Here is a 10,594-nt window from a genome sequence, read left to right as displayed (position 1 = left end):
AAGCACAGATCTATAGAGGATGACCTCACGGTTAAAGACATAGAAACACTGTGTGTGTTTGACCTCTTGGTTAAAGACATGGGGACACTGCGTGTGTTTGACCTCTTGGATAAAGACGTGGGAACACTGCGTGTGTTTGACCTCTTGGATAAAGACGTGGGAACACTGCGTGTGTTTGACCTCTTGGTTAAAGACATGGGGACACTGCGTGTGTTTGACCTCTTGGTTAAAGACGTGGGAACACTGCGTGTGTTTGACCTCTTGGATAAAGACGTGGGAACACTGCGTGTGTTTGACCTCTTGGATAAAGACGTGGGAACACTGTGTGTGTTTGACCTCTTGGATAAAGACATGGAAACACTGTGTGTGTTTGACCTCTAGGTTAAAGACATGGGAACACTGCTTGTGTTTGACCTCTTGGATAAAGACATGGGAACACTGCTTGTGTTTGACCTCTTGGTTAAAGACATGGGGACAGAGACTGATTCAGTTTGCAAGTGACAGTAGTAAGGGATAAACAATATCTTTTCAAGCCTCTTGACCTTTATGGAAGTACTGTCTAGAAAGACCCCTTGCGACACATTGTATTGATGTGTTAATCCTCACGATATAACATGGCAGAACTTGCTTTTTTAAAATTTTACCCTTATTTAACTAGGCAAGTCAGTTAAGAACAAATACTTATTTTCAAAGACTGCCTAGGAACAGTGGGTCAACTTTGAACATGCAACATATTGGTTACTAGTCCAACGCTCTAACCACTAGGCTACTTACCGCCCCTTGTATGATCTATAATAATTCATTTAATTTGTAAAGCCCTTTTCTCACACCAAAGGCACTTCAAAATGATTAAAAACAATCCAAAATAACAGAACATGGAACACACACAGAATAATCAGAATTCCTTTTCCGACCAGCAAGGTCTTGATAATGTGTATATAGACTGTAAACTAGACCATAAAGCATCTTGCTATAAAACACACAGATGAATTTATCTATTGTGATAGAAGTCATAGACGACTTTGGAAAAGTTACCGAAACTAATTCCTGAAGTAAATAATTACCTTGGCATTCGTCTACCCCCTAAACTAATTCCTGATTCCAAACAAAGTAAATAATTACCTTGGCATTCGTCTACCGGATGATTTTGGTTCATAAAGTAAACTCGTGTTTATATATGCTCAAAGTAGATTCTCACATAACAATTGAATGCAGATTCTTTGGACAAACAAAGATAAAAACTCTCCTTCCGTGGTCTAATTTACGTAAAACTAAATGCACAGAGTCTGTCCAACATTATCTGGATGGTTCTGACTTAGAATATGTGGACAACACATCTAGGTGTCTGGTTAGACGGATGATTTTGGTTCATTTTAAAGCATCCTTCACTCATGCTGCCAAACATACCCTCGTAAAACTGACCATCCTACCGATCCTCGACTTCGGTGATGTCATTTACAAAATAGCCTTCAATACCCTACTCAATAAATTGGATGCAGTCTATCACAGTGCCATCCGTTTTGTCACCAAAGCCCCATATACTACCCACCACTGCGACCTGTACGCTCTCGTTGGCTGGCCCTCGCTTCATTCTCGTCGTCAAACCCGTTCCGGGTAGCCTCTGAGAATAACATCAATTCCTCAGACACAAGACAAATGTGGCAGGGTCTACAGACCATCCTGGATTACAAAGGGAAAACCAGCAACCTCGCGGACACCGACGTCTTGCTCACGGACAAGCTGAACACCTTCTTCGCCCGCTTTAAGGATAACACAGTGCCACCGACGCGGCCCGCTCCCAGGGACTAACAGTGGTAGGCCTGATTACCAACAATGACGAAGACAGCCTACAGTGAGCAGGTGAGGGCCCTGGCGGAGTGGTGCCAGGAAAATAACCTCTCCCTCAACGTTAACAAAATGAAGAAGCTGATCGTGGACTTGGAAAAGGTGGAAAGCTTCAAGTTCCTCGGCGTACACATCAGTGTCAATCTGAAATGGTCCACCCACACAGACAGTGTGGTGAAGAAGGCGCAACACTGCCTTTTCAACCTCAGGAGGCTGAAGAAATTCGTCTCAGCCCCTAAGATCCTCAAACTTTTACAGATGCACAATGGAGTGACTGGTACGGCAACTGCACCGCCCACAACCGCAAGGCTCTCCAGAGGGTGGTACGGTCTGCCCAATGCATCACCGGGGGCAAACTACCTGCCCTCCTGGACACGTACAGCACCCGATGTCACAGGAAGGCTAAAAAGATCAAGGACATCAACCACTCGAGCCACTGCCTGTTCACCCCGCTATCATCCAGAAGGCGAGGTCAGTACAGGTGCATCAAAGCTGGGACCGAGAGACTGGAAAAACAGCTTCTCTTTCAAAGCCATCAGACTATTAAAAAGCCATCACTAGCCTGCCATCACTAGCCTGCCATCACTAGCCTGCTACCACCCGGCTACTCAACCCTGCACCTTAGAGGATTCTGCCCTATATACATAGACATGGAATCACTGGTCACTTTAATAATGGAACACTAGTCACTTTAATATGTTTACATACTGCTTTACTCATTCCATATGTATATACTGTATTCTATTCTACTGTAATGAGTCAATGCCACTCATCCTAATATTTGTTTCTTAATTCCATTCTTTTACTTTTAGATGTGTGTGTTGTTGTGAATTGTTAGATACTACTGCAGAGTTAGAGCTAGAAACACAAGCATTTCACCACACCGGCAATAACATCTGCTAAATATGTGTATGTGACCAATACAATTTAATTTGATAGGGGGGAGTGAGTTGCCCCCAACACACTCATCCAACATATTACTACTTTACTCAAAAAGCATCTAAATAATTATCTTTATCTTAAGGCTTTCCTACTTCTAGGAAACATATATATAGCTCTAACTTCATTTAAATATATCTCACATTTTTCAAAATATATTTTTTTATTCAATTTATATCTCCAAAATTTGTGATGACACAGAGGACATGTTTTTGTTGAGCAAGAGCAGTGACAGCCAGGGAAAGTGTTGGGGAAATAATACTCCGTTAACTAGTCCCCTGGGGTAACTGCCCCGCCCATCTGTAACTCACATTAACAAGATGGTATCATATTATTTCCCCAACACTTTCCCTGGCTGTCAGTGCACCACTGTCTCTGTTCGGCCGTGCTCCATATGGATGGGAATAGGGGGGTTTTGCATACAAGGAGACAGGTATGGTTTGTTTGGTGAACGTTTGTCGTTGTGTATGATAACAGCTTCTTCTAATTAAGTAGGCTACAGCAATCATGTTGACAAGTTAGAAACTTGCCTTCCATATGTGGGCACAACGTGGGAATTGGTGGCAGGTGATGGCTACGATGCCTCGAGAGTAGACTGTTGAAAAACATCCTAGAATACGACAGGTCGAGGAACATGGATGATCACAACAACGAGAACGACGCTTCAAGTGGTCTGACTGCCAGGGTGACTCGTCCGCTGATAGCGGGGCAACAGCAGAAAACAATGCTGGAGACTCGTCCGCTGATAGCGGGGCAACAGCAGAAAACAATGCTGGTGACTCGTCCGCTGATAGCGGGGCAACAGCAGAAAACGATGCTGGGGACTCGTCCGCTGATAGCGGGGCAACAGCAGAAAACAATGCTGGTGACTCGTCAGCTGATAGCGGGGCAACAGCAGAAAACAATGCTGGAGGCTCGTCCGCTGATAGCGGGGCAACAGCAGAAAACAATGCTGGAGACTCGTCCGCTGATAGCGGGGCAACAGCAGAAAACAATGCTGGTGACTCGTCAGCTGATAGCGGGGCAACAGCAGAAAACAATGCTGGTGACTCGTCCGCTGATAGCGGGGCAACAGCAGAAAACAATGCTGGAGACTCGTCCGCTGATAGCGGGGCAACAGCAGAAAACAATGCTGGAGACTCGTCCGCTGATAGCGGGGCAACAGCAGAAAACAATGCTGGTCAGCTGATAGCGGGGCAACAGCAGAAAACAAGCGGGGCAACAGCAGAAAACAATGCTGGAGACAGAAAACAATGCTGGTGACTCGTCAGCTGATAGCGGGGCAACAGCAGAAAACAATGCTGGTCCGCTGATAGCGGGGCAACAGCAGAAAACAATGCTGGAGACTCGTCCGCTGATAGCGGGGCAACAGCAGAAAACAATGCTGGAGACTCGTCCGCTGATAGCGGGGCAACAGCAAAAAACAATGCTGGAGACTCGTCCGCTGATAGCGGGGCAACAGCAGAAAACAATGCTGGTGACTCGTCCGCTGATAGCGGGGCAACAGCAGAAAACAATGCTGGAGACTCGTCCGCTGATAGCGGGGCAACAGCAGAAAACAATGCTGGAGACTCGTCCGCTGATAGCGGGGCAACAGCAGAAAACAATGCTGGAGACTCGTCCGCTGATAGCGGGGCAACAGCAGAAAACAATGCTGGAGGCTCGTCCGCTGATAGCGGGGCAACAGCAGAAAACAATGCTGGAGACTCGTCCGCTGATAGCGGGGCAACAGCAGAAAACAATGCTGGAGACTCGTCCGCTGATAGCGGGGCAACAGCAGAAAACAATGCTGGAGACTCGTCCGCTGATAGCGGGGCAACAGCAGAAAACAATGCTGGAGACTCGTCCGCTGATAGCGGGGCAACAGCAAAAAACAATGCTGGAGACTCTGGTGTCCGCTGATAGCGGGGCAACAGCAGAAAACAATGCTGGTGACTCAGCTGTCCGCTGATAGCGGGGCAACAGCAGAAAACAATGCTGGAGACTCGTCAGCTGATAGCGGGGCAACAGCAGAAAACAATGCTGGAGACTCGTCAGCTGATAGCGGGGCAACAGCAGAAAACAATGCTGGAGACTCGTCAGCTGATAGCGGGGCAACAGCAGAAAACAATGCTGGAGACTCGTCAGCTGATAGCGGGGCAACAGCAGAAAACAATGCTGGAGAGCTGATAGCGGGGCAACAGCTGATAGCGGGGCAACAGCAGAAAACAATGCTGGTGACTCGTCAGCTGATAGCGGGGCAACAGCAGAAAACAATGCTGGAGACTCGTCAGCTGATAGCGGGGCAACAGCAGAAAACAATGCTGGTGACTCGTCAGCTGATAGCGGGGCAACAGCAGAAAACAATGCTGGAGACTCGTCCGCTGATAGCGGGGCAACAGCAGAAAACAATGCTGGTGACTCGTCAGCTGATAGCGGGGCAACAGCAGAAAACAATGCTGGTGACTCGTCAGCTGATAGCGGGGCAACAGCAGAAAACAATGCTGGAGACTCGTCAGCTGATAGCGGGGCAACAGCAGAAAACAATGCTGGAGACTCGTCCGCTGATAGCGGGGCAACAGCAGAAAACAATGCTGGTGACTCGTCCGCTGATAGCGGGGCAACAGCAGAAAACAATGCTGGTGACTCGTCAGCTGATAGCGGGGCAACAGCAGAAAACAATGCTGGTGACTCGTCAGCTGATAGCGGGGCAACAGCAGAAAACAATGCTGGTGACTCGTCCGCTGATAGCGGGGCAACAGCAGAAAACAATGCTGGTGACTCGTCCGCTGATAGCGGGGCAACAGCAGAAAACAATGCTGGTGACTCGTCCGCTGATAGCGGGGCAACAGCAGAAAACAATGCTGGTGACTCGTCCGCTGATAGCGGGGCAACAGCAGAAAACAATGCTGGTGACTCGTCAGCTGATAGCGGGGCAACAGCAGAAAACAATGCTGGTGACTCGTCAGCTGATAGCGGGGCAACAGCAGAAGACAATGCTGGAGACTCGTCCGCTGATAGCGGGGCAACAGCAGAAAACAATGCTGGTGACTCGTCAGCTGATAGCGGGGCAACAGCAGAAGACAATGCTGGTGACTCGTCAGCTGATAGCGGGGCAACAGCAGAAGACAATGCTGGTGACTCGTCAGCTGATAGCGGGGCAACAGCAGAAGACAATGCTGGTGACTCGTCAGCTGATAGCGGGGCAACAGCAGAAAACAATGCTGGTGACTCATCCGCTGATAGCGGGGCAACAGCAGAAGACAATGCTGGTGACTCGTCAGCTGATAGCGGGGCAACAGCAGAAAACAATGCTGGTGACTCGTCAGCTGATAGCGGGGCAACAGCAGAAAACAATGCTGGTGACTCGTCCGCTGATAGCGGGGCAACAGCAGAAAACAATGCTGGTGACTCGTCAGCTGATAGCGGGGCAACAGCAGAAAACAATGCTGGAGACTCGTCCGCTGATAGCGGGGCAACAGCAGAAGACAATGCTGGTGACTCGTCAGCTGATAGCGGGGCAACAGCAGAAAACAATGCTGGTGACTCGTCAGCTGATAGCGGGGCAACAGCAGAAGACAATGCTGGTGACTCGTCAGCTGATAGCGGGGCAACAGCAGAAAACAATGCTGGTGACTCGTCAGCTGATAGCGGGGCAACAGCAGAAAACAATGCTGGTGACTCGTCCGCTGATAGCGGGGCAACAGCAGAAAACAATGCTGGTGACTCGTCAGCTGATAGCGGGGCAACAGCAGAAAACAATGCTGGTGACTCGTCCGCTGATAGCGGGGCAACAGCAGAAAACAATGCTGGTGACTCGTCAGCTGATAGCGGGGCAACAGCAGAAAACAATGCTGGAGACTCGTCAGCTGATAGCGGGGCAACAGCAGAAAACAATGCTGGTGACTCGTCAGCTGATAGCGGGGCAACAGCAGAAAACAATGCTGGAGACTCGTCCGCTGATAGCGGGGCAACAGCAGAAAACAATGCTGGGGACTCGTCAGCTGATAGCGGGGCAACAGGGCAACAGCAGAAAACAGAAAACAATGCTGGAGACTCGTCAGCTGATAGCGGGGCAACAGCAGAAAACAATGCTGGGACTCGTCAGCTGATAGCGGGGCAACAGCAGAAAACAATGCTGGGGACTCGTCAGCTGATAGCGGGGCAACAGCAGAAAAAATGCTAGCGGGGCAACAGCAGAAAATCCGCTGATAGCGGGGCAACAGCAGAAAACAATGCTGGAGACTCGTCCGCTGATAGCGGGGCAACAGCAGAAAACAATGCTGGTGACTCGTCAGCTGATAGCGGGGCAACAGCAGAAAACAATGCTGGAGACTCGTCCGCTGATAGCGGGGCAACAGCAGAAAACAATGCTGGAGACTCTTCCGCTGATAGCGGGGCAACAGCAGAAAACAATGCTGGAGACTCGTCCGCTGATAGCGGGGCAACAGCAGAAAACAATGCTGGAGACTCGTCCGCTGATAGCGGGGCAACAGCAGAAAACAATGCTGGTGACTCGTCCGCTGATAGCGGGGCAACAGCAGAAAACAATGCTGGAGACTCGTCCGCTGATAGCGGGGCAACAGCAGAAAACAATGCTGGAGACTAGTCCGCTGATAGCGGGGCAACAGCAGAAAACAATGCTGGAGACTTGTCAGCTGATAGCGGGGCAACAGCAGAAAACAATGCTGGTGACTTGTCCGCTGATAGCGGGGCAACAGCAGAAAACAATGCTGGTGACTCGTCCGCTGATAGCGGGGCAACAGCAGAAAACAATGCTGGAGACTCATCCGCTGATAGCGGGGCAACAGCAGAAAACAATGCTGGGGACTCGTCCGCTGATAGCGGGGCAACAGCAGAAAACAATGCTGGGGACTCGTCCGCTGATAGCGGGGCAACAGCAGAAAACAATGCTGGGGACTCGTCCTCTGATAGCGGGGCAACAGCAGAAAACAATGCTGGGGACTCGTCCGCTGATAGCGGGGCAACAGCAGAAAACAATGCTGGGGACTCGTCCGCTGATAGCGGGGCAACAGCAGAAAACAATGCTGGTGACTCGTCAGCTGATAGCGGGGCAACAGCAGAAAACAATGCTGGTGACTCGTCAGCTGATAGCGGGGCAACAGCAGAAAACAATGCTGGTGACTCGTCAGCTGATAGCGGGGCAACAGCAGAAAACAATGCTGGTGACTCGTCCGCTGATAGCGGGGCAACAGCAGAAAACAATGCTGGAGACTCGTCCGCTGATAGCGGGGCAACAGCAGAAAACAATGCTGGTGACTCGTCAGCTGATAGCGGGGCAACAGCAGAAAACAATGCTGGAGACTCGTCAGCTGATAGCGGGGCAACAGCAGAAAACAATGCTGGTGACTCGTCAGCTGATAGCGGGGCAACAGCAGAAAACAATGCTGGAGACTCGTCCGCTGATAGCGGGGCAACAGCAGAAAACAATGCTGGTGACTCGTCAGCTGATAGCGGGGCAACAGCAGAAAACAATGCTGGAGACTCGTCCGCTGATAGCGGGGCAACAGCAGAAAACAATGCTGGAGACTCGTCCGCTGATAGCGGGGCAACAGCAGAAAACAATGCTGGGGACTCGTCCGCTGATAGCGGGGCAACAGCAGAAAACAATGCTGGTGACTCGTCAGCTGATAGCGGGGCAACAGCAGAAAACAATGCTGGAGGCTCGTCCGCTGATAGCGGGGCAACAGCAGAAAACAATGCTGGAGACTCGTCCGCTGATAGCAGGGCAACAGCAGAAAACAATGCTGGAGACTTGTCAGCTGATCAGAAAACAATGCTGATAGCTGATAGGGCAACAGCAGAAAAAACAATGCTGAAAACAATGTGACTCGTCAGCTGATAGCGGGGCAACAGCAGAAAACAATGCTGGTGACTCGTCCGCTGATAGCGGGGCAACAGCAGAAAACAATGCTGGTGACTCGTCCGCTGATAGCGGGGCAACAGCAGAAAACAATGCTGGAGACAATCGCAACAGCAGAAAACAATGCTGGAGACTTCGTCGAGGCCGCTGATAGCGGGGAAACAGCAGAAAACAATGCTGGAGACTCGTCCGCTGATAGCGGGGCAACAGCAGAAAACAATGCTGGTGACTCGTCAGCTGATAGCGGGGCAACAGCAGAAAACAATGCTGGAGACTCTGTCCGCTGATAGCGGGGCAACAGCAGAAAACAATGCTGGTGACTCGTCCGCTGATAGCGGGGCAACAGGGCAACAGCAGAAAACAATGCTGGGGACTCGTCAGCTGATAGCGGGGCAACAGCAGAAAACAATGCTGGAGACTCGTCCGCTGATAGCAGGGCAACAGCAGAAAACAATGCTGGAGACTCGTCCGCTGATAGCGGGGCAACAGCAGAAAACAATGCTGGTGACTCATCCGCTGATAGCGGGGCAACAGCAGAAAACAATGCTGGAGGAGATCTGGAAGAGGTTCATATGCATCTCACCTGCCTACTGGAGTGATACGGGACGGCTAAATTCACCTTATCGGCGTATACGCTCTGCTGGGCAGTACTGAAACTCTGCCAGGTAAGATGGTCTCACTGAAGCAGTCGAAGTTAATTGAATGTTTATGCTCCTCTCTCTGAGTGGAGTAGTACATTATTGTTGTCAAGCCCCCCCCAAATACTATAATTCAAAATCGCAATACAGTGATGATCAATGTATGCGACACACTCTGCTGCCTTTTTAATTTAGGCAAATCTAGTCATTTTAGAAGGTTATCGGATCATGTTATTGATGCCCACATCCTCTGAGTTACACTGACTGTACAAAACATTAGGAACACCTGCTCTTTCCATGACAGACTGACCAGGTGAATCCAGGTGAAAGCTATGATCCCTTATTGATGTCACCTGTTAAATCCCCTTCAGTCAGTGTAGATGAAGTGTATCTTGTCCTGAACTATATTGAGCCACTGAAATGAAATTATCTTCGTGTTTGATTGTAGAAACCTCTTCAAAGTGTTGTGTAAAATGTGTCCTGTTTTATGTACTCAAATACGAGGCGCTATATCTTTTACCTGTAGGCTTACATTATTATTGCTCAAACATGTCCAATTGCCCTGTGAGAAAAGCCTACTAGTGTACGGAGACTTTCATAATTCATACCAATTATATTGAAGCAAAACACAACAACTAGTCTGTTCCTCAACCACACCACAACGTCAATCTTTCCCAAGAGTCTAATAATCTTCTGCAAGTGATGTTGTCTTGTGTGTTTAACTAATTCACCCTCTTTCTGCTAATGTGACATGTATTTACTCTCGTACAATCGGTCGCTATGGAAACTCCTTTTTTGGTTGGATCTGCTGGGCTCCTGCGTTCTGTTATTTTAACTACCGGGCCCAATTATCAATGCATGGGAATGTTTCACCCTTAACCAAGCCAACCCACTGAAACACCCACACTTAGCACCACGAAGGGCATGTCTATACCTGGCACATTTACACTGTTATCTCTTCGTCAGTAAAACCTTTAAAGTGCCGTTCCAGAGTGCTAAGGACTTCCTGAGATCTCAGTCGAAACCAGAAGAGAAGCAACAGACAATGAAGTAAGGTCAAATTAGTGATAGTGGTCCTTCTGTAGCTCAGTTGGTAGAGCATGGCGCTTGTAACGCCAGGGTAGTGGGTTCGAATCCCGGGACCACCCATACGTAGAATGTATGCACACATGACTGTAAGTCGCTTTGGATAAAAGCGTCTGCTAAATGGCATATATTATTATTATTATTATAGTGATATATTGATTGAGAGAGACCCGATGTCTCTGCTCTTTGTCATGTTTGTCCCATCACCAGATCGAGAGAGCAT

Source organism: Oncorhynchus keta, chromosome 4, assembly GCF_023373465.1.
Source record: "Oncorhynchus keta strain PuntledgeMale-10-30-2019 chromosome 4, Oket_V2, whole genome shotgun sequence".
Taxonomy (NCBI): Eukaryota; Metazoa; Chordata; class Actinopteri; order Salmoniformes; family Salmonidae; genus Oncorhynchus; species Oncorhynchus keta.
This window is presented reverse-complemented; position numbering follows the sequence as displayed.